We start from the raw sequence: 22,129 nt of genomic DNA on the forward strand, positions 1-22,129 counted from the left end.
GTTGGATTTTAGTGATTATTGAGGACATGGTAAAGATTTGATAAGTCAGCAGATGCCTACTGAAGCACTAAACAGTCCTGTCATGACACTTTCCCTTTGCCTTTACTTCACTCAGAAGAGATGTACTCCAAATCACCCCCAAAGTAATATGCTCAAAGCAACGGACTCTGATGGAGAAGGGAAAGGGGAAATGCTCATGGTACTCAAGGGAGGGCAGACATTATATTTTCTAAGGGCCAAATCACCTACTATGTTTGTTGTCTGATTTAATCTTAGCTGTATTATTGTGCAGTGGATCCAGTTTTATTGTGATTTCTGTTTTGAATATGAGGAAACAGGCTCAGACAGGTTAAGTACCTTGCACATGGTCACATCAGTTAGGTGTCCGTGCAGGGATGTGAACACAGTTCAGCTGTGCTCTTTCCATTGTGCGACGCTGCCTACAGGCCCCTCAGATTGTTGAGAAACATGATACCGGCATTTCTGGTGTAGAGAAGTCCATGCAAGTAAGGGATAAGAATTATTGGCAACAGACTATGTGCCCAAATAATTTTTCTGTATCACCTCATCCAATCCTTACTGTAATTCTATGAAATTGTACTACCGTTTTGAGCCTGGACTCAAACTCACTCGGGCAAGTGGGCTCCAGGCCCATGCTCTTAACTGCCGTGCTGGGTACTGCTAGGCAGGCCATGTGCCAGGTTCAAAATAGCCCTTGTTGGCCTAAGGTGTTTTTCAGCTGGATCATCTCTGGGGTTGGCGCATGATGAAAACAACCAGTTTAACAGCGTAGGTAAAGAAATTGTGATCTGAGGAAGACCTTTGTATCTCTATTATTACAGAAATAAGCTACCAAGATATTATTTCAGTAAGCCATAAAACATAATGTGACACCTTCCTTTTTGAATGGAAGGGATCCATCACTGGTTCATCTTTATCTTAAGGAAAATGTAAAGATATTGCAGGGCTGTAAGCCAGGGAACAGATGTGATTAGGTTAGCATTTTGAATCTCTCCAGATGTTCAGCTGCAGTAGGGGACTACATCAAGGTGAGTTCCAGTGAAAACTCTATTGAAAATAAGTACTTTGTTCAAGTACTTGAAGGTTGTCTATGTAGTAGACACATGTGACTACTGAGCCACATGTGACTGCTGAGCATTTGAAAAATGCCTCGTCCTAATGGAGATTTTGCTGTAAGTCTAAAATATATTGAATTTTGAGACTTCATAGATGAAGAAAGAATGTAAAATATCTCATTAACATCTGTTTATGTTGGTTACTTGTGGAAATAATAGTTTTGGATATATTAGGCTAAATAGAATATATTATTGAAACTAATTACATCTGTATCTGGCCATTAAAAGTATTCAATTTACATATGTGGCCTGCAGTATATTTCTGGTCTAGGTAATTTCCTTGCCATCTAGTTAGATAGAAAATGTGTAAGAACGCCATTATCACAGCTTGGTGCGCCATCTCTGAGTACCATCTGGCTAAAATATTCCAACCTAAGGACCCTTACTTCTTAAAATTCTTGGGTGATGTTCTACACTTTCACTGGCACTGTTCATTTTAAAATACAGTTAAGGGGTCCCTGGGTGGCTCAGTCGGTTAAGCACCTGACTTGGGCCCAGGTCACGATCTCATGCCTTGTGAGTTGGAGCCCCGCATCGGTCAACACAGAGCCCGCTTCGGATCTTCTGTCTCCCTCTCTCTCTGCCCCTCCCCCACTCATGCGCATACTTGCCCTCCTTGAAAAGTAAACATTAAAAACAATTAAAAAAAATAAAATACAGTTCGGAATATAATTTTCTGTCTATCACTGAAGAACTGACTGTTCTTGACATACGTTAAAAAAAAAAATTGAGCTTGGACCACATCGCATTGTTTACTCCAGATGGGTCAGAAAGTGGTGAACTGGTTATTAGAGTTCACAGAGAGAGGGTTAGCTGCTGTCCTTTTTTCCCTTCTAAATATTTGTTTAGGTTTGACCCCCTCTTCTTTACCTCCGGTGCCTCTTCCCAGCCCAGACCTGCTTTATCTCATCCCTGGACCATCTCAGCAGCTGCCTTAGCAGCTTGTGTCTTACCACCCTCCCGTCTTCCCCTCCCGGCCTAAGAAGTCCTTCATAGTGCTGCCAAAATAATCTTGAGAGGACACAGCTTTCATTATATCACATTCCCCTGATTAAGGATGGTAAGAGTTCCCTGTTGTTCTCCCAATGAAGGGAGGGAGGGAAGAATCTGACATTTGAGACTCTGTAGATGTTATCTGTTTAATCCCTGGGAGATGGATATTTTTAGCCCCATATTTTTAATCCCTAGAAGATGGATGGATATTTTTAGTCCCCTTATACAGGTGAGGAAGCAGTTCTGTATCTTTACTAAGGTCAAGTGGTAGGTGATAAAGCTAGATCCTGGCTGCTAGGGTGAGGTCCTATTATATCTCTTTGATAAAACCTATGCTAGTTCTACTGACCACATTGGCTAGTTTTGAGAACACTCATTATCAAACCCCTGGACTCACTGTGTCCTCTGCTCTCCCAGTTCTAAACATCTCTGTACTTGGAAACTGTACCATAACAATCCATACTTTGTTGTAGAATATTGAGAATTCTTCATTCTCTAGGTTTTTAAAATTTTTAGTCTTATCCCAATTTTATTTTAACCTCTGTGAGAAAAAGCATGCCTTTTACCTGTCCATGGTACCCCCCCACCCCAGGTCTCCCTGTTTCTTGTTTTTGTGTCATGTCTAGAACCATAACAGCTACCTAGCAGGCACTCTCATGTTCAATAAATGGATGGTATTGGCACATGGTAGCTGATCAATAAATATGTGTTTTTGGCTTAACTGAAAATGATTTTTCTTTTCAATGAGGTCAGGGAACACCAGGTCAATGACTCCCTCATCACTAGTCTAGATGTGTGATGAAATGGCCCTTGGCAGTGACAAGACACTTCTAAGCCAAACTTGACCTCACTGAGTCTCAGATTTCCCACCTTATCTCAGCTGTGGGATGAGATGGTCATGAGTGGTGGCCCATATATCTCCAGGGGGTAATGGATTATATTGCTTCTAATATTTCCTGGAGGGATATTTAAGATGTTTCTACCTATTTGAGGGTAGATTCAGGGAGGAATCATTGTCCTCCGTAGGGACTGTCGGAATAAAATGAGACATTAGATGGAATGGCCAGTCGGTGGGGTCAACCGATTGATTAAGGTTTGTGTCCAGTTATGTGTTTCTGCTAAACTTTGCTTTTTCAAATCGCGTGGGACACCTCTGCTCCTGTCTGAAGTCTGTGAAGAGAGCTAGCAAAGCACTGATGTTTCGTCTATTTGCTGATTGGCAGCTAGTGTTCCGTGGTTCATCTTGGCTGTACCCCTTTTGTTCACGTGCCCACGTTATTGTGTGGACACATATTAAGTATTTAAACACCAAAGTGAGCACACACCCACCCTTTCCCTAAAATGTGGGCTGACTTGTTGGAACTGAGAGACTGTTTAGTTTGTTTACTTATTTCTCTGAAAACACTTAAACCTTAAAAAGAATTTCCAGCTTGTAATAACCAAAACATACACAAACATTATAGAAGTTTGGAATTCAGAGAAAGTGAAAGTTCTTTTTAACCCCACCCACAGAGAAAACTCCTGTTAGGGGTTTGGGACATATATCCTCTCTTTTCCTATGTTTATATCCTAGCATGTTACTACCATTGTCATTTAAATAGCAATAGACGATGCATTGTTTTGCAACTTATTTTTTCATTTATCTGAAATGTTAAGGAACACTTCCCCTAAAAATTCCTTAAGGAGAAGTACAGGTTTTATAATGTGGGCAAAGGAGTTGGATGCCTGGGGTTCTTAGCTTTGGTGACAAGAGCTTTGCCCATGTTGTGTTGAACCTTGGCCATCAGTGACCTCATTCTACTTTCATATGTGGGTCTTTAAAGACTTTTTTTTTAAGTTATTCTGGAGAAATAAACTGTCTGGGGAGACCAGTTAGTTCTTTTCAATCCTGGCATTTCTCAATCCCCCAAATACACCAGTCTTCTGGAATGCAGTAATGTTTTATGGTATTTTGTAAGGACACTCTACGTTGTCTGAAATTTCATTGCCAGAGGCAAGAACAGTATAAGGAGCATGGTCATGTACACAAGGATATGAGAAAAGGAGGATGAAGGTAGAAACATATCATTAAGTTAAAAAAAACCCTCCAGATCAGCTGGGAAGGCTTAAGACAAGGACAGCATTGAGATAAGGAAGGAGATGCCTTGTGCTTGAGAATACAGAGGGAAAGAGGCCAGCAGAGGGTCCTGCTGATCTCCCTTAGGATGGCCTCCAGCCACAAGGCCCCTAGCTCAAGGCCACATGGGGCTGAGGCTGAAATCTCTATTTCTAATCTCCACTTCTCTGTCAGCACACCCCTCCACACATGTACACACAAATGTACATGCACACAGCCCACCAGCCCAGCTTGATTCCTTATTCCTGGGTACTAAGACACACTTTTCTCCACCTTTATAATTCTCAAAAAGGATGCATTTGTTACAATTAAAGTTTATATTTAGTATGCATGGATTTTTTTTCCCCTTGAAAATCTGTGTTAAAGTATGTCTCATAATAAATTTGCTTCCAAGTAAAGGAAGGAGAGCATGTAGGTTCCAGTCATTGGCCAAGCCTTGGGTTGAAACATACACAGTCCTAGCTTTCAAGGAACTCATAGTACGGTGTGGGAAGACAGGAAATTAAGCAGGTGGTACTCTGTGAAAAATGCTTGAGAGATTTAGGGACATCTAGAAAGGGTCTGACCCCAGGCCTGAAGTGCCAGGCAGGGCTTTCTAGAGAAAGGGGTTCTCAACTGGAGATGATTTTTCAGCCAGTGGAAAACACTGTTGGTTTTTGCTCCTGGAGTTGTTGGGGGTAGAGGATGGAGACATTACTGGTATCTAGCAAGTAGAGGCCAGGGTGCTGCCAAACATTTTGTATTGCCCAGGACAGTCCCCACCCAAACCAATCAATAATCTGGGCCCTGAATGCCTATGGTACCAAGGTTGAGAAACCCTGGGCTGACCTGAGACTGAGGGATGAATGTAAACTGGTGGTGCTGGGAAAGGAGCTCAGGGTGGAGAGAGTTTTAGGTGCCCAGGGAAGAGAGTTACTTAAAGGGGAGCGTGGCTCTGGTGGAGAATGGTGTGGAAGTAATGATTCAGTTAGATAAAAAGTATCCTCTCATTGGCCCTAAGAAGGTTGTTCCTGACCATAGGGAATTTGTTTTAGTAGAATGCTACTTATAAATGCCAGACGTAGGGGCGCCTGGGTGGCTCAGCTGGTTAAGCCTCTGACTTCAGCTCAGGTCATGATCTCGCAGTTTGTGAGTTTGAGCCCCACGTTGGGCTCTGTGCTGACAGCTCAGAGCCTGGAGCCTGCTTCAGATTCTGTGTCTCCCACTCTCTCTCTCTCTCTCTCTTCCTCCTCCACTTGTACTCTCTCTCTTTCTCAAAAATGAAGATTAAAAAATAAAAATTAAAAAAAATAAATGCCAGATGTAGAGGACTGAAGGAAAAGGAGCAGGAAAACAGTTTGTCTGTGAAAAGGGGGATTCATGGTAGTAATGGCAGTTATAATTACACCATCATATATGTCAGAAACTATATCAAATGCTTTATGTTCATTGTCCAGATTATTGCACACAACAACCCTGTGAGCTGTGGATTTCCTTGTATGGATGAGGAAATGGAGGTTTGCAGAGTTTATTTATTCATTTTTTTAAGTGTTTATTTATTTTGAGAAAGAGAGACAGTGAGCACATGTGAGCCTGGGAGGGGCAGAAAAAGAATCCCAAGCAGACTCCATGCTCAGTGCAGAGCCCGATGTAGGGCTCCATCTCACAAACCCTGAGATCATGACCTGAACCAAAATCAAGAGTCAGACGCTTAACCAACTGAGCCACCAAGGTGCCCCAGAGGTTTGGAGAGTTTAAGTAATTCATCAAGGATTCACATAGCTACTAAATCATGGAATTGGGATTCAGCCCCAGGCATTTTGGACTGTAACTGTATTGTTTCCCCAGGGAAGAAGAGAGGCCAGAGGGACATGGGTTGAGTGGGTGTGCTTGTATGTATCTGTGTGTGTGTGAGTAGGTTTTCCTCTTGGATGAGAGAGAGTTTTAAGATGGGAGTGACTTGGCTAATATTCAGAGAGAAATTGAAAATCCAGATCAGGTGGGCTCTCTGATGAGGCAGGAGAGGACTGGATCAGGGGCCCAAGTTGAGGAATCAGCCTGGTGTATGAAGAGTGGGAGCACGTCTTCCACTGTGGCAAGGGAAGAGGGATAGGATGGGTCCCCCTCTTGGGATGAGGAAGGGAAAGGCAGACAGAAGATGGAAACTTCTTTTTCTTGTCAGACATAGTGAAGAACAGAAGGCATCAGGCTGCTGGGTAGAATTGAAAACAAGAATTTATAGGGATGTCAATCTGAGGTCAAGGAGAAGTTGAGAGAAAACACTGATTCAGACCAATGTTGAGATTTTTTTTCCATGTGGTTATGAGGGAAAGACAATGAGTTGGGCTTCATACTTTGATTTCAGGAGTTCATTGTCACAGTCTTCCTTTCACCTTAAATTCCTTAAAAGAGATGAAGTGTAATTTTTCTTTTCACAGAACTGAAAGATTTTTCAGTGTGTAGGTAGAGCAATTTGTTGCTTGAAAATTAATTTATGTGGATATAATCAATTAAAAATTATCTTCATGACTTTAAGATGGGAATTCCTGAAATCACCAGATATGGCTCATCTGAGATGACTGATTTTTTAAAAAATGTTTATTTTTGTGTGTGAGAGAGAGAGTGAGAGAGCAAGTGGGGGAGGAGCAGAGAGAGAGAGAGAGAGAGAGAGAGAGAGAGAGAGAGAGAGAATCCTAAGCAGGCTCCATCCACACTGACAGCAGTGAGACTGATGTGGGGTTTGAACTCACAAATTGTGAGATCATGACCTGAGCTGAATTTGGACACTGAGTCGACTGAGCCACCCAGGTGCCCCTAAGATTACTGATTTAAGGGGTTACTAAAGAGTCCCAAACAAGGGAGAAAAAGGAATGTCAGGGTTGGCAGGAGAGTTAACATCTTTAGTAAGGTGAGCTCTAATAAAGCCATTGATAACCAATATCCTGCCAAATCACTACAGTGCTTTCCATTTGATGAGTGTTTTAAATGTTCAAGTAATAAAGTCTTGTTGAAAAAGTTTTAAATTATTAAGTAGAAAGTTATAGTGTTATTCACCTGGGCCCACATCCAGGTCCTTTACCTTTTGGAAACTATCTCCTCTTTTCCAAGTGTTATTTTACATTATTTTCGTGTACAAATGCATTGGCTAGCATTTTCACAACATGCTCTGTAATTGTGATAATCCTTGTCTGGTTTTTAACTCGAATTCTTCTAATGTTTTATCATTAAGCATGAAGCTGAGGGGTGTGTGTGTGTGTGTGTGTGTGTGTGTGTGTATGTTATCTTATTAACCCATTTTTATTAGAAGTGGATCCTGAATTTCATCAAATGCTGTCTAGTATGCTCTGTATTGATCACATTATTTTTTCTCCTTTGACTTCTTAATGTAGGAGAGTATAGATTTTCTGGTATTGAAATACTGCCTTCCTGCAGTGAATCCCACTTGATCATGGAGTAGTATTCTTTAATGTGCACTTGGATTTTATCTGAATTCTTGCCTCAATATTTATCTGTGTATTGGTTGCTTGTATTATGATTATAATTATTGTTTTTAAGCAAGCTTTGCTATTTGTGTTAACACTAGCTGTGGAAATACATTGACGAAACTCTTAAGACTCTAGGCTTTGAACCAGTTTCAAAAATACCTGATTTAATGATTCTTTGAAGGCTGTCTTGTGATTGGGCTGGCTCTTTGTCTCTTTCCTAGTCTTCCATTCGTATGGTTTCTTCTTGGATTAATTTTGGTAATACATGTTTCTAGACAATCATCCGTTGCACTTAGGTTTGCAAGTATTACTATGAGTTGTATAGAGTAATTTCTTTATTTTCATTTACATTTGTGAATATTTTCTGCTTCTTATCCTTAATTCTCTGTATTTGTGCCTCACCCACCCCCCACACACCTTTTTTCTTATTAGGCTAGCTAGAAGTTTTAATTTTATACAAGATTAAATTTTTAAGCTTATTTATTTTGAGGGGGGGTGGGGGGGACTGTGCATGGGGCAGGGGCAGAGAGAGGCTCCCTGCTGTCAGGGCTCCATCCCATGAATCATGAGGTCATGATCTGAGCTGAAATCAAGAGTCAGACACTTAACCGACTGAGCCACCCAGGTGCCCCAACAGTATTAGATTTTTAAAAATTGTGGTTATATGGTCAGTTTTATTGTTTTTTTAAATTTAATTCTTGGTTTTCTATCTTTATCTTAATTAAATCCTTTTTTTTCTACTTTTCTTCCTTCTTTTTTTTACTTGCATTGGATGTTTAATTCATTTAGTACTATTTCTTGGTTCTTATAAGAATTATTATTTCTTGATTCACAATTTTTATAGAACTATGAAATGTCCTCTAAGTACAGCTTTTACCAAATTCCATATTTTATATACATAACATTTTTAAAGTCACATTCTGTAGTTGAGTTTTTATTTCTGGTTAATCCGGAAATTGTTTAGGAGAATGCTAAAAAGAATTTTCCAAGTGTGTTTGGAAGTTTTTGTCCTTCCACCCTCTCCCAGTTTTATTGCATTGTAAGTAGAAGTGATGGACTTTTTTTCTGTTTGTCATTTATTATCTCCTAATTCTGACATGATAGTCTCTTGTAAACCTCCATGGGTGTTTGAAAATCTTTGTAATGCCCCACAGTTGCTTGAAATGAAAATGTGTTTCCTGTGTCTAGGATATAGAATTTGGAATGTGTCTCTGAACTTAATTCTATTAATTCTCTTCTTAGTTGTCTTTCTTCATTTAATCTATTAAGTGCGTATGCCTATTCCTTCTTATTTGTTGCCATTTTCTTTATTTATTTGGTGATGTTAGGGAGTGTAAATGTTCATGATAAATCTTCATGGTGGATTGTACTTTTTTACATTATTAAGTGTTTTTCTTTTTGCAACGATTATTTATTTTCCGTTACTGAGAATATTTTCTCCTTCTTACCCTTAATTTCTGTAAAAATTAAAGATAAGCTAAAAGCTTTTTTGTGAGTTTAACTTTGAATAATATTTGTCATGATCTCTACTTTTCCTTGATGTGTCTTTTACATCATTACTACTTTCAAACTTTTTTGTCTTTTTTAGTATATGTGTCTCTTATAGACCAAGTGGAATTAGAGTTTGTTTTTTAATCTACTCGGGATATTTTCCATAGGAGGATTTATCCAGCTTGCTTTTATTGCTATAACATATATACTTGATTCTAGTGAATTTACTTACTAGTATATTTCTGTGCCATTTCTTTTGACTTCTGTCTTTTGCTACATGGTCTGTGTTCTCTTTGATTAAAAAAATTAAAATCTATATAGTCTATTTTTATTACTAATTAAATTTTTAATTTTAATGTGCTTTATATCTTTACTGGGAGATTTATTAACTTCAGAAGGAAGCAATATCGAGTATTTTTATATGTTCTACTATGAAAGTTGAGGATATTCTTCCACTTATATGTATCCTCTAATGTCTTCCTCTTTGTTTCCGCTATTATCCTTGAGGATTTTATTTCCCTGGCTCAGTTGGTTAAGCCTCCGATTTCAGCTCAGGTCATGATCTCACAGACTGTGGGTTCAAGCCCTGTGTCAGGCTCTATGCTGACAGCTCAGAGCCTGGAGCCTGCTTTGGATTCTGTGTCCCCCTCTACCTGCCCCTCCCTGATGCTCGCTCGCTCGCTCTCTCTCTCTCTCTCTCTCCCTTTCTCAAAAATAAATAAACATTAAAAACATTTTTTAAAAAGGATTTTTCCCAATTCTATTTAATTTTATTGTTATTCTATGGAATAATTTATTGTTACTATAGTTATTGCATTGAAGGGATTATAATCTTGTTTTGCAATTATTATTAATTACTCAGTCTTAGTTCTGGATGTAAGAGGACTCAGTGCTCACATCCTCTGTTTACCTCTACATTCCATATTCTTGAGATTTCAATTTTGAATTTTCTCTTGGTTGGATATCTTCCATCACTGAGTAGATATTGAAGGAGAGTTAATAGTAAGTGCTGCATTCCTTGACTGCTGATTGAAAATGCTTTCTTACTACTTTTAAACATGGTTGCAAAGTTAGTTGGGAACTTACTCAACATGCTCCTCTCTCTTGCTCAATCAAGCCTCTGTAGACATCCCTTCACTTCTCTGTCATTGAATGTTCCTGCCACAAAGTCCAGACTTTCCCCCATATAATTGACCAATATTAAAATATCTTGATTTTATAGCTTTCATTGTTTATCTTTGAAATTCTGTAACTACCAGGATGTCTCAATTTTGATGATTCTCTGTTACATTTTCCCAAAACCACAGATATTTCTTTATTTCAACAAAATTATTTTCTATCACAGATTTGAGTGTATTTTGTTTTGCTCTGTTTTGTTTTGCTGTCTACTTCTAGAATACCTTTTATCTGTATGTTGGATCTCTGTTTTCAAACCTTCTTATCTGTCATCTTCTCTACCTGCTTTCATCTACTTGTCCTTTTTCTCTGTGCTTTGTGTAGGTTTTTGAAGACTGTTTTCCACATCATCAACTTTGTTTTTGGTTTGTGGATTTGTCTGTTACTACTTTAATATATTTATTGGTTCTTCAATGATACTATTTTTGTTGTCAGTTTCTTTCTTCAATTGCCAGCTCCTCTTTCATCTCATTCTGATGTCTTATCATCTTATCTTTGATCTCTTCTTTTATAGTATCTCTGTTAATTGTTGTGTGTAATTTTCATCTGTGCCCTGTTCTTTCAAAATAGATTATTCATTGGTATTTTCCATACTGTTTCTCTCTCTCTCTCTCTCTCTCTCTCTCTTTAAACCTCAGCTCATTTTTTTCTAATTTATCTCTGGTTGGAACATAACTGTCTGAACCTGCTCTTGGCCCCCAAGTAGGAAAGGTAATATCTCTTTAAATTTTCTCCTTAAGTCCTGCTGAATTCTGTGTTCAGAGCCTCAGTTTAGGTCTTGATGGGTCGTTTTAACTTCTATACCCCTTGAGTAGTCTACTGTGGTCCTCTGGTTAGGTTCCTGGGCAAGACACAGTTGGGAAATTTTATCTCTGAATTCTATGAATCTAAGCTTTAAGTCCTGCTTTTGATTTGAGGGCCCCATTGATCTGTCATTTTGGTGTTGCCAAACTTTTTTTTTTCCTTTGTTTATGTTGTCCTCTTTTTTTCCCTTCAGCCAAGCCTTTGTTTGCAATTTGAGACAATTAGCCACCATTTTTTTCTGGGAGTCCCTTGGTTAGCTTAAAGCACACATCCTTCCTTTGAGGGATTTCCAAACACATCTGTGTTTTCAGATGTTGATTCTTACTGCAGATTTAGCCCTGTACTCTAGCTTTAGTGCGAAATCAAATAACCACTCCAAGTTTGGAGGTGTTTCCTAATAAGATTTTGTTTATCATGAAAGCCTCCTATCATGGAAGAGTCTAGGGTTTTGAGGATTTACTGAGCTCTTAGTATTTTCTGGATAAAGTACTCCACAATTTTTTCCTTTGTGGATCGCCACATCCCTCTCTACAAATATCAAGGACATCATGTCATGAACTGTTCGGAAGTTTTTAAGGGAGATGAACATCAATCTGAGCATTGTATTGGCCACAATATTCACTGTTTCAAAGACAGGAACTCTGCCTCTTAATGTGCCCTTAATAGCTTCTGATGCTAGATTCCTCAACTTAGTCTTTTCCCACTAATTGCCAAAAAAGAAGTGAAATATTTGCAAACATTGGTCCTCTCTTAGGCTCTTGGAAGACTCTATAGCTATTATTGTATTCATTCAATCAACGGCATTTATTAGTAAGGTTCCCCGTCCATTGGAGAAGGACCATTGTAGAGTTGGTCTCAGGGATGGTTTCATACAGGAAGAAGGATTTGAGCTTAATCTTAAGACTTTAGTGAGCCTCAGAATCACCCCGAGGGCTTATTAAAATACAGATTGCTGGGCCACCCCCAGAGTTTCTGACACATTAAGTCTGGAGAGGAGTGTGAAAACTTGCATTTCTAACAAGTTCTTTGGTGATGCTGAGGCTGGGCTGGGTCTAGGAACCCCACTTTGAGAATCATTGTCCTAAGTAATGGGAATTACTTGGGCCTTCAAAATGTGTGTAACAGTATTGAAAGGAAATCATGAAAAAACTTAGAGATCTCAGTTTCTTCTTGATCTCTAAGCCATTCTCTTCATTACAATAAGCGACCTTTTGTACGAGACACTTTATGGAGAATATTTAAAAAGTTAAAGATGAGGGGCGCCTGGGTGGCTCAGTCGGTTAAGCGTCCGACTTCAGCTCAGGTCATGATCTCACGGTTCGTGAGGTCAAGCCCCGTGTCAGGCTCTGTGCTGATGGCTCAGAGCCTGGAGCCTGTTTCAGATTCTGTGTCTCCCTCTCTCCCTGACCCTCCCCCGTTCATGCTGTCTCTCTCTGTCTCAAAAATAAATAAACATTAAAAAAAAAAATTAAAAAAAAAGTTAAAGATGATTCCCAGCCTTTCTGATACATTAGCTTTTTTAATATCCAATACAGGAGTATAGATGTCTACTAGGAATATAGATAAATAGATGACAAATACGTGCGTACGTATATATGTAAATGTGGTAAAATATTCCACGTTGTGGCTGGTTTCCGAATATAATATATAACTTGAAGTAAAATCTGGTATCAACAATGTTCTGGAATTATTGGTCCGAGCCACTACTAGATGTGCTATGAGAAGACTGGCTTCCTTGCCAGCCATTTGTCGGACTGACTGTTCTTCTCCTTCCCATTTTAAAAGAACTGACCCTGATATTTCCAGATACCCTTAAGACTCATTCAGCCAGCCTCTTCAGTGACTTTGTTGGCAGTGCACATTTTCCATAAGAAACAAGACGATGTTCCTCATGGGGTAGATTTGGCAGGCATAAAGCTACTACGTAACCTTGTTCCTATTCCATGAGGTTGGATTCTGAAGAAAGATAATTCAGTGTTATAGCTCTTGTTCTTCTGTGTATACCTTTGTCAGCAACTTTCGGTCTTCCAAATGTGTTTCCAAAGTAGGAACACACTGTTTGCATGCCTAAGAAGGTCTTTGAACAGTCAAACTGCAGACTATGGATTTTGCACCTTTTCAGTTACTCTCCTGAGTGTAGAATTCAGAACAGAGGAAACACTGGAGGTTATTCTGGAGCCTGCCTTCCCAGTGAATGAAGGCTCTTGTTAGTGAGAATATATGGGGCATGGCATGGACTTTAAGTGTGAATAGCTATTAACAAACTGAGTAACATTTATAGAGTGCCTTTACTCAAACTTTCAAATGATGGAATTCAAAAGATACATATTTTTTTTCTGGCTTCTGAGAATTTGTGTTCTATAAGCCTTGTGCAGATTATTTTTCGTGAGATCTTAGTTTCCCTATCTAAAAAGTGAAGACATTGGACCAAGTTGAACTATCTGTTCTTTAAGATCCCCTCTCTAGTGGACATTATGAGCCTAGAGGTTATTAACTTCTTAGAGTGAATTCTTCGATTTGACTTAAGGAAGGCGCGAGTAATATATTGTTTCAATATTTTCAGGGAAACAAAGGAGAGAAAATTCTGCTCCTACCTAATTTTGTTATACTTCCCTCCACTGAAAATGTTTATATAGTTTTGAGCTATAGGGGAGAATTTTTCCTCAGGCTTTCTAGAATCTTTGCAAACAAGAATTAAAAGGTTTTTTTTGTGGAGGAAAGGCAACCAAGTAGTCTCCAGAATAGCCCCAGGTGATGATGCCAAGTGTCACAGTTCAGCGGAGCTTAACAGTGTTATAATTATATGGGTGGAATGATGCAGCCAGAGCACTTTCCCTATGGATGACGAGGAAAAGAATGATGGTCACTTACTCAAATCAGGGACAAGGGAAGACTTAGAAATCCTTGTACCCCAGTAGGCAGCTAATTATCATGATGTGGCTTCTTGAGTTTCATGCATGAGTTGGAGTGGAGGAGAAGTATTGTATCGCATGAAGTTTTGTTCTTTTGGTCATGGAAGGTTCTCTGGAATTGCTTAGGTTGTTAAAAGTTTGGCTATCGGTTAGTACCACCGGCGAATCTTCTCCTGGGAAGCAAGCATGTATACATGCATGCATACCGTAAATCTCATCAGGACCAGACCTGTGCTGGGCCCTGGGGGTATAAGAACCAAAGGAACACATTACTTGACCTCAGAAGAGTGATTTTGACTAGTCTGGGGCCCAATCACTTTGAAAGAAGATAATTTTACATATTAAAGAGGAGAAAATGTGCATCATGTTTTCCACAGAAATTTTAGTTGGAGGCCACATGTTAAGTGTTGAATTTGACCCTGTTAATGACATTGACCCCTTATGCTCAAAGCTCATGGGATCATCAACAGTGCAAGGGCCTTATCACTAAAGAAAGGTGGCCCAGTCACTTACCTTTTTTTAAAGTTTTTTTTTTAATGTTTATTTTTGACAAGAGAGAGACAGAGAGAGAGAGAGAGAGAGAGAGAATGAGTTGGGGAGGAGGAGAGAGAGAAGGGGACAGAGGTTCAGAAGCAGGCTCTGGGCTGACAGCAGTGAGCCTGATGTGGGGCTCAGACTCCCAAACCATGAGATCGTGACCTGAGCTGAAGTTGGACGCTCAATCAACTGAGCCACCAGGCACCCCACACTCATCTTAATCATACATTTTTCTTGAGAAATTTTTAGTAAAATACCCAAATCAGAAAAAAATAAAACTATAAAAACTTGTGATCTGAAGGCTACCTAGGTCATTTAGAACCATAGCATCATAAAATCTTTGCGCTGGGAGAGAATTTGCTGATCATCTTGGTCAGAGATACCCCAGCCAGGACCCCATTGGAAAGATTACAAAAGCAGGTGGGTTATATACAAAGACTGAAAATAACACAGACCTCTTGTCACACGGTTTCCAACCTCTCCACTATTGACATTTTGGACCAGATTGTTCTTTTGTGGTGGGGAAAATCCTTGGCATCTACCCATTAGATGCCAGTTGCACCCCACCCTCCAGTTGTGAGAATCAAAAATGTCTGTCAATACTGCCAAATACTCTTGGACTGGGGTTTTTGATGGTGGTGGTGGAGGAGTGGGGGAGGGAGGCAAAATTGCCCCTGGTTGGGACCACCGCTGCTCTGTGATAACATGGGGTTAGTAAAAGAATATAACTCCCATGACCAATCTTTTCATGTTTGGTTGGAATCTTATCCTTCAGAATCTCTGATTCTTCCATTCATTCAACACATTTGCTGAACCCGTTGTGTGAGCTGTCCCCAGTGCTGAAGATACCAATATGAATAGACAGGAATGGACTTGCTCTCAGGGTGCTTATGTTCTAGAGGAGGGAGACAGACCACAAATAGGTAATCATGTCAACAGTGAAGGAAGTAAAGCAGCGGAATGTGATAGAAAGTGAGTGTGGTGAGCATTGTGGAGAGGGGGCTCAGTTTCATGGGGGTCAAATGTTAGGTAGACAAATGCTAGAGTTGTCAGGGAATGCCTCTTGGAGGATAGAACTTCAGTGATGAGGAGTCAGCCATACAAAACTGGACATTTATTTTCTGGATAGTAATAAAAGTAAAAGAGTGAATTAAGTCAAAAAAAGTCTTTCAGAGATGCAAAGGAAAATTTATACAACCCTCCCTTTTTGTATAATCTGATTTCTTCATTTAGCAAAATGCCCAAGTAAAGGCTTTGAAAGACTTGCTTAAGGTGAAGGTGGCAGGCAGAGTTCTCACACCTGCTGGGAACAAATTCTTTTACTTGCTGGATAGGCATTTCTGTATTATCTTTTTTTTTCTTTTTTTTTTCTTTCTATCTTTTTTTTTTTTTAGAGCAGCCCAATAGTGAGTAAGCTGAAAAAACCAAATTTGTTGGGCAAAAATGAGATTTATTATTAAGGTTTTATGGAATGTGGGGCTTGGCTGAGTACTGGTGCACTCTTGTGTTTTCACATGGTGATAAATCCTACTCTTGGGTTTGGCAAACAAATGTCTTAACTTTCTGTTTAGAAGTTCTTGAGGGGTAGTGATTTTTAGGAGTAAACTTACTTGCTGAAAGTTGATTGGAGATTACAAGGGAAAAGAAATTACTTGCCTATCGTTTTTTTAAAAAAAACATTACTAATTCTTGGGTATTTGCCAGTTCCATACATAAACACATACTGTGTGTTTCCTATTATAAGATTCTATCAATTTGTTGGAACAACCAATGAATATGAATGGGTCATTTGGTTAGTTTACTAAGGAGGAAGGACAGCAGCCTCTGATAGCTTCTGCTATATAGGTGGAGGCTAAGAAGGGGAAAAAAAAGGCAGCTCACAGTGTCCTTGGGTAGGAGGATCTGGAAGTGTTCATGATCCACACAAGCCCAGCCATTGTTTACCTTTCTAGAAAGCAATCTGCTTAGGGCTTTCATCCTGATGAGGTAGTTAGATCAGGAAGCAGGGTTTGGAGAAAGACAGACAGACCCAAGTGTCAGGCTTGTATAGTCAGTTTTGTCAGATATAAGAAGTTAGGCTGGGAAGGTCATTGCAGTGTTTGGATCCGGTCCTTGTGTGCCTTACTGGTATGAGCAAACTTGGACAAATTCTCATGTAAAAGAAGCGACTTGTCTGAATTTTGTGAGCAAACCATATACATAAGGCAATGAATGAGTCTCTGAGGCATTAGATTGGGATTCTTGTGCGCTTTTCCCCAGATAAAAGAGTTCTTGCAGCAAAGCTTTCTTCTACCCTCCACAAGTCGACAGCCATACCCCAGTTTTTGGTTTTGATTTGTTTTTCTCTGAGTGGTAATAGAGAACAAGGTGAATTGTTAAAATGGTTTCTAGAGCCGTTCACTGAAACTGTGGAATTTAGACTTTGTGTGGTTGGCCAGACCTTCTGTGCCAGAAACAGTTACGGCCATGAAGGCATACCCAACGCCTGAGGTCAGTCAAGCTTTCAAACCCACAGAGGAGGTACTCGATGCATGGGTTGGTCTTTCCTGAGGTGCAAGATGAGTTTTACTGCAGCTTCTGCTTACTCTGCGTCTTAATCAGTTCTGTAATGAAGACCCAGCAGCATATCTGCAACTTCCCTTTAATTTTACAATTTTTATAATGAGAGTTCTTGTAGTGTGAAAAGTGTCTGTAGAAACCCAGCCAGCATTCTGAAGAGTCTATAAAGGAACACCGTGATTTTCTGTCTCTGCCGTTTGGGTGAGGACTGGCTCTCCAGGAGAGAAATCCGTTATCTCTTGTTCTCAGTGCGGGGGCAAGAGTGGCTTCAAAGTTTCCAAGGAACTTCCTGATGGGCCCATGACATTTCAGAGAATTCATTCAACACCGAGAATGGCTTTCCGTCATTTGGAAGAACAAGATGAGCTGAGATCGCGTTTGTCACGGTTGCGTTTTGAGAATTTTAGTGTGAGGAGGCGTCTTGGTTTGTTTTGTTTCTCAAGGAGAATATTGTCAGGACACTTCTCAGAATTAGAGTTATCTAGCGAACTGCAGGTTCCCCTTCACAGACAATGAAGTCTAAAGCTACTGAGATACCACCCTGCTTCCTCCCTTTCTTTTCTAGTCCCTTCTCTCCTCTTTTATCTCCTTGTTCAAATCACACGCTTCCTTTTCTAAGGACAGGAGAGCTGGCAGGCTGCCGATTGGCCTGTTGGCCTCAATTAGCCTTATATCATTGCAAAGGAATGCATGAATTCTCCAGAAGGTATGTACTATCTCTTTCTGTGTTAGACACTCACTACCTGCTTTCATAACAGGTCACTCAGCCAGAATTGCTTCTTATTTACATATCTGACAGTTTTTTAGTCACTTAGATTGTATCCCTAGATGCTCATCTCATTTTAATGATGATCCCAAAGGTGTCTGTTATGAAATATTACTCAACATGTCCGGTGATACTTGCAAACTTTACGCAGAACAAAGCTGAAGCAAGAGATACCCTGAAACGTACCATTGTGGGCCAGAGAGTGAGTGGGCTATTCATCTGCAGATTGCCTGCTTCAGACTTGCGCTCATGTGCGAGGTCCACAGATGGACCGGGCTGACCACACAGAACAGAGGCTACGTGCATTGGCAGGACTCAGGGTCTCATGGTATTTCTCTGCTACTATTTAAATTCAGTATCATATTGGGGGTTACATATGTGATTGCAAATTAATCCTTTCTCTTCTGAAAATTTGGTTTTGAAGAACAGCTGTGTCTCCCTTCTGAATTCCTTAATTATTTATCCTCCCTGATATGTTAAACCTTTCATTAGTGTGGTGAATTGCCAAGAGTACACAGAACTGCTTAGATCATGTAGCAAACAGTATAAACATTTGATAGGACATTTGAAGACACCACATGGTGAGCCAGGATCTATGGTAGTACCAAATGCTGTGGGATCGATGGAGGTAGTTTGTTGTCAGAAGTTCTTTGTTGGTTTATTTTGTGGGTTTATTTATTTATTTTTAACTAGAACATGGGAGGAGTACATAAATCATTTGGGCTTATTTGGAAGGTGCTGATTCTGCTCTAATAGACAGAGTCCCTGTTAAATTTGGAGGACACACACCCATATCTGAGGTCAAATTAAATCAGTAAAATTAATTATTACACACACACACACACACACACACACACACACACAGAGATTCCATATTTGTATTTGTCAGTTTGATCCTATCACTGCTGTTTTCGGTCCTGAAAGGAAGTTTTACATCAATTTCTCAGTCCAGTCCTGTTTGTAAAGATGCTTTAAAAGATTTTTAAATTACTAGAACTCCCACTTTGACCACGACAAGGGTAAATGATAAGTAGTGATGTAGAATACGTCTTGTTTTAAGAACAGCAGCCCACATTCTCAAGTGGATGAGTTAGTGGTTTCCCCCCATTTTTCAGCCTAAGCATGAAGATCCTTCCTTCCTACCAAACCATGGTAGTGCCGGGGCTCATAATTAGAAATGTTAATGTCCTGACACATGCCATAGCTCCTTGACCTCATTGTATCAGCCTTTTCCGATCTGCAAATGTATTTGTGGAATGATCTTTAGGTTCTTGATGTTTCTGTTTTTCTAGCTGAACTATTCCAGAGTTTATGCATTCCACTACCAGGCCTTGGATAATTGGTTTTTCCATTCATTGGAAAGTAAGAGAAGCACAAACAACAGGTGCTAACTAAAACCTTTCATCAGACTTGAGATTCCGGAGAACTGGGGAGCTCAGTGCCTTATAACTGAAACTAGGTTTCTGGAGTGGACAGAGGAAAAGCACCTTATGGTGTCTCTGGTTCTATTTCTCAAAGGCTTTGAAGGTTATAATTAGTTGCTACTGAATCCCCGTGGCTGTGGTGCCTCACAGCTTTATTTCTGGTCAACAGTCCTTCATCAGAGAACAGGTTTGATCCGGGTAAGGCCTGCACGTGTTAGTTTGGGCACTTCCTGGAGACAGTTGGGATTTTGACTTGAAGACCATGTTTCTGCTCCTGGGCCATGCAGGCCTAGGGAAGCGTGTTCGTCAAGCTGCCCTGGGCGAGGGTTGATGGTCGCCCGGGTTGGAAGAACACTGTGAGCCATCAAAGATGCCTCCCCCTCTCCAGGTATGTCTGGGCCGTGAGCCGGAAGGACACGCAGTCAAGCTGTGGGAAAGCTGCCCCCTTTCACCTTCACGGAGGCATGATGGATCCCTGGGGTTCTGAGCACAGAAAGTGGGTGGGCAGGCAGTGTCATTGACGGAGCAACTCCCTCTCCCCATTCTCCTGTGTGTATTCCAAATCCTGAACAACATCTCTGGGTTTTCTTTAAATATGTCTTTAGGAGTTTATCAGATATGGAAATTTGGATTTAGGGTTTCTCATCCAAACCCCACCTTTTGAAATCCCCAAACTAGAAATGTAAATGGAACAAAACCAATCACCAATAACAAGTAGTACTGAAGAGTAATGAATAATTAGAATGGTCTAGGGGCTTCGTGCGTGTTGAGAGGATTAATCACTTAGGCACTAGGTTATTCGAGAATGAATCCATGTTACCAGAGCAGCTTTCATCGCGGATGGTGTTAGGGTCTAGTCATTGACACCCGTTTGACCTTGAGGGGCCTGGAAATCCTGCATTGGGGGCAGGAGATGGAGGGGCTTGTTTGATTTGTAGATTCACCCCAGGACCTTCTGAAATGGCATTTCTTTTTAGTTAGTTCTGAAGCTTCCTCTTTTGCTTTTGCTTTTGCTGATTGGGTCAGTGAGGAAAAAAAAAAAAAAAGTATTGCTAATCTCATTATGACTGTGTTTTTAAATGAAGTAAGTAGGTAGGAGATCAGGGCTTTTAGCTTTAAATCATCATTTTGTAGCAGATCAGTGTCTAGTTTAGTGTTTCAGTATTGCTCCTCTTGCTGGGTGGATGAAACAGGCAGATACGCAGAGCTAACTTCTCATCTCTTTCCTTGTTGTTGGTTTCTCAGAGGATTACCATCTGCTGCGAAAACATAGTCTGGTTGATGGATGGGTCATCCTCACGTCCGGCTCTCTTTGTCTCTGTGCCTCCCCCATTCCCTTCTTCTCCTCCTGCTCTCACTTCTTGCACGTGTGTGTGCCCTCCGTCTCATAAGCACATCAAGTTTCCGTTTCTTTTGATTGTTTAGGCCCTGCTGGAAATTTCTGTTTTCTTCTGTCAGCGTCTTCAGGAGAAATGTGTACACAAAGGCAAAATGGCTTTCAAAGGAGGCTCCGTCCTCATTTCCGTGCGTGGTGCAGACATCAGATTGAGGGCCATTCAGCTGTACCTGACGCTGGTTCTCTCGGCAGCCTGGAGATTAACCTCTTCTAAGGCTCTGAGCTATTTTTGAGGTAGAGACTGCAACAACATTAAAGCTAGAACCCATTAGGAAATCACTTTCATCATCTCTTCTTTTTCCAAATCAGTGGGTTTTTTTTTTTTTTTTTTTCTGATCTCCTAACCCTTTAATCTCCTTTGTAGCAGAACAAGGAGGCTGTTGGTTTGTGTTTGCATCCAGCGAAGTTAGAATCCTTGATAACAGCTTCAGAAGACACCAAGATATTAAGAGAACTGCACAGAGAGATGAATTTCATCTCCGGGTGGATGACTCAATGCTGAAGGTGCCCTCCTTTCCTTGTGCAGGACCAGAATTTTTGTTGATGTTGTGCAAACCAGTCTCAAAATTTCCGAAAGACACACAGCAGAAAGCCTTTTGTTGCATTATTTCTAAAGGCTTGAAGTTTTGAAGGGAAGAGATTTTGTTTTCCTCTCGGGCTACACAATGGAGCTTTCAGAGAACCTCTTTTAAAAGGAATAGCTACAGCCTTTGTGTTGAAGGGTGTGTCTGTTGGCAGGGTCTGCTGATGCAGACAGACTGGCTGGTGATTAACAAAGGTCATTAGACTTTGGAATCTGGCAAGCAGAGTCGGATGGTATGTCTTCTGTGTGTGGAAGGACGACTCCCAAGAAGCCAAGGCATTCTGGAGGTCCCCCCAACCCACCCCCAAATCCTCCTGTGGAACAGGGTCTGGTCCAGGATATCGTCCTGCAATTACCAGTGCTCTGCTGGGACTAACGAACAAGCTTATCAATCATGGGATAAAAGAACCTTCCGAGATCTTGGTGAATGACATTTGAGGAGGAGAAAGGTGCTGCCTTTCGGAAAGCAATGAAAACAGTTCATTCTTTGTTGGGAGGAGAAGAGCATAGGAGGAGCCCAGCCTGTTCTTCTACTGCTCATTTCTGATTGTCAGCCTAGCAGAATCCCAGAGAAGCCATGTTGTGCACGGAGGAGAAGCTCTGAGCTAAAATGGCTGCTCCTTAAAGCTCAGAGGACTAGGGCAGCTTAGTGAGTCTTAGAGCTTCAGTGACGCAGGAGCTCATATCTCTTGAAAGTGTGATAAACACATTCAGCAGAGCTGTGGCTTGTTTGGCTGAGATGAAAGGGCTAGGCTTGGGGGATGGGGAGTGC

At 40.6% G+C, this 22,129-nt stretch overlaps 1 protein-coding gene across 6 annotated transcripts in view; it reads left to right on the forward strand.

The window, feature by feature from the left end:
• The window catches only part of ZNF462 (zinc finger protein 462), a 133,815-nt gene that overhangs the window by 31,003 nt on the left and 80,683 nt on the right, over nucleotides 1–22,129 (forward strand). The window contains exon 1 of one of the 6 annotated variants that reach the window (XM_032595552.1): nucleotides 17,798–17,894. The exons of 4 other annotated variants lie outside the window; for them this stretch is intronic. The gene's annotated coding sequence lies outside the window, so the exon portion shown is untranslated. Of the gene's footprint in view, nucleotides 1–17,797; nucleotides 17,895–19,559; nucleotides 19,767–22,129 lie in introns of those variants that run through there. One more of the 6 variants, XM_030292734.1, reaches the window with a different exon arrangement.

This window comes from Lynx canadensis, chromosome D4, assembly GCF_007474595.2.
Source record: "Lynx canadensis isolate LIC74 chromosome D4, mLynCan4.pri.v2, whole genome shotgun sequence".
NCBI lineage: Eukaryota > Metazoa > Chordata > Mammalia > Carnivora > Felidae > Lynx > Lynx canadensis.